Raw genomic sequence first — 2,883 nt, forward strand, 5'->3', positions numbered from 1 at the left:
CTTCAGTCATGGGAACTGTTGGCCCCCTGTTTTTCACACTCTCTGTTCTATATCATTCCTGGTAGTCTGTCTCATTATTAATAATTATAAAAGTACTTTACCCTCGGTCTGCAACATTGAGACATCTATTCACAAATCTTATAGTATGAAAGGAATAAACATTATGTTGGCCTAGTGGTAAAGAGTTATGCTGGCAATCCAGAAGTCTTTGGTTTAAATCCACCAGGGAAAGATGGGCAATCTCCTTCCATACAATTAACTGCCTCTCAAAACCCGCTGGACAGTCAGCTATGAATTGGTTCCATCTCAGGCACATGACAACAACTATTATGTTAGAGTCAGAATTATATAACTGAGGCAAAACTGAGTGGAGAGAATGTTAGGGTGAAAAGGCGGAGGGATCTCTTAGTTCTTACATGTGTGGAAAGGCTGCCCATCCTGGGAGCAATGTGATTAGTGTTTTAGGCACGTGAGTGATGGCAGAGAAGAACGTATTGGAATAAGAACTACCTACATCAACAGAGAACTACCAGAAGTCCAGGCTGGGTTTAGAAGGGGTCGTGGTACTAGGGATATTGTAGCTGATGTTAGATGGATCTTAGCTGAAAGCAGGGAATACCAGAGTAATGTCTGTGCTTCATCAACTATGCAGAGGCATTTGACTGTGTGGATCATAACAAACTATGGCTGACTCTGAGAAGAATGGGAATCCCAGAACAATTGATCATGCTAATGCAAAACCTATACTTGGACCAGGAGGCAGTTGTTAGAACAGAGCAAGGGAACACTGCATGGTTCAAAACTGGGAAGGGTGTACGCCAGGGATGTATCATATCTCCATACCTTTTCAACCTATATGCAGAACAGATTATCCGGGAGGCTGGGCTCTATGAGGAGAAATGTGGGGTCAAGATTGGTGGACGATTTATCAACAATCTGCGTTATGCAGATGACACAACTCTGCTTGCTGAAACTGAAGAGGACCTGAAACACCTGCTGCAGAGGGTCAAGGACTGCAGCCTACAATATGGATTGAGGCTCGATGTCAAGAAGACAAAGATTCTCACCACTGGACCAATTGGCAGCATCAGGATGGATGGTGAAGAGATTGAGATTGTACACAGCTTTAGTTTGCTTGGCTCCACAGTCAACAGTCTTGGCACCAGCAGCCAAGAAATTAAAAGGCACATTGCCATGGGAAAGTCTGCTGTTAGGGACCTCTCCAAAGTATTGAAGAGCAATGGTGTCTCTCTGAAGACTAAGGTGCGTCTGATACAGGTCATGGTCTTTGCAATCACTTGTTATGCATCAGAGAGTTGGACAATGACCAAGGAGGATAGAAGGAGAATTGATGCCTTTGAGCTGTGGTGCTGGAGAAGAATATTGAGAATACCATGGACTGCTAGGAAAACAAACAGATTTGTCCTGGAAAGGGTTAAACCAGGTGGCTCCTTGGAGGCAAGGATTCTGAGGCTCCATCTAACAGACTTTGGACATGTTGTGAGGAGAGACCGGTCCTTGGAGAAGGACATCATGCTTGGGAGGCTGGAGGGACAGCGCAGGAGGGGAAGACCCTCTATGAGGTGGATTGATTCAGTCACTGGGGTAATTGGATGGGTGTGTCAGAGGCAGTGCAATTGGTACAGGACAGAGCAGAGTTTAGGGCTGTTGAACATAGGGTCGCTATGAGTCGCAAGCAACTCGACGGCACATAACAACAACAACAACAACAACAACAACAACAACAACAACATCAACAACTATACTTTAGTGGAAGCAGGAGTGGCATCCACTTCTGAAATGGCTTGCCTCCAGAAATTCTATGTATGAACAGTTCTCAGGCCATTCATTCACAGGGTCGCTATGAGTCGTCTACGACGACAGCATCAAACAACAACAACAATAGTAATTGTTCATAGGATTTTCAAAGGCTGGTTATTTCAGAAGTAGATGGCCAATCATTCTTCTTAGTCTTAATCTAGAAGCTCTGCTGAAACCATTTTTACTTGGGTGACCTGAAAGTATTAAATACCAGTGGCACAGTTTCAGCATCACTGCAGCCAGCAATAGGAGTACAGTAAACTGACAGACAAATACTGCAATTAGGAGAGCAAACTATACAGAAGCAATCATACACAGACACAAATTATAAAGTAAATGGCACCACACAAGTCTGTCCCTCCCACTCTTCTACACCCCCCCCCCAACAGTATAGCCAATTGATCAATAAATGTGATAGTCCTAATATCTACGGAATCTGGCCGAGTCCACCAGCTTCTCCATCCTTCCTCTGTGTCCTCCCTGACAGCAATGGTGTTTGGGGACTTCTGGGCTGAGGCCCAGCACACTTCTGGGCACTGCTTTCTGGTGGTGATGGTTTTGAGATTGCATCTCAATGTCAAGAACACAAAAATTAAAAAAAGAAAACAAAACTCCTTACCACTGGACTTATAGGCAACATGATAGTAGATGGAGAAAAAATTGAAATTGTCAATGATTTTGTCTGGCTTGGATCCACAATCAACACTCTTGGTACCAGGAATCAGGAGATCAAGAGACATATAGTATTGGAGGAAATCTACTGTCAGGGGCCTCTCCAAAGTCTTGAAGAGCAATGATGTCTGTTTAAAGACCAAGGTGTGCCTGAGTCAAGTCATGTTGTTGTTGTCGTATACCTTAGAGTAGTTGACCCTCCAGTGGGGTTTCAGAGGCATTTAATTGTATCGAAGGAGATTGCCCATCCTTCTCCCATGGAGCAGCTGGTGGATTCGACCCACTTTCCTTTGGGATTGAGGCACAAATCCCTACCACTAGTCCAGAGTTAAGTCATAGTCTTTCCAATAACCAGATGTGCAGTTGAGAACTGGACAATGAATAAGGATG

The sequence above is a fragment of the Elephantulus edwardii genome, unplaced genomic scaffold, assembly GCF_000299155.1.
Source record: "Elephantulus edwardii isolate Elephantulus edwardi_28Jun2011 unplaced genomic scaffold, EleEdw1.0 scaffold00075, whole genome shotgun sequence".
NCBI classification, from domain to species: domain Eukaryota; kingdom Metazoa; phylum Chordata; class Mammalia; order Macroscelidea; family Macroscelididae; genus Elephantulus; species Elephantulus edwardii.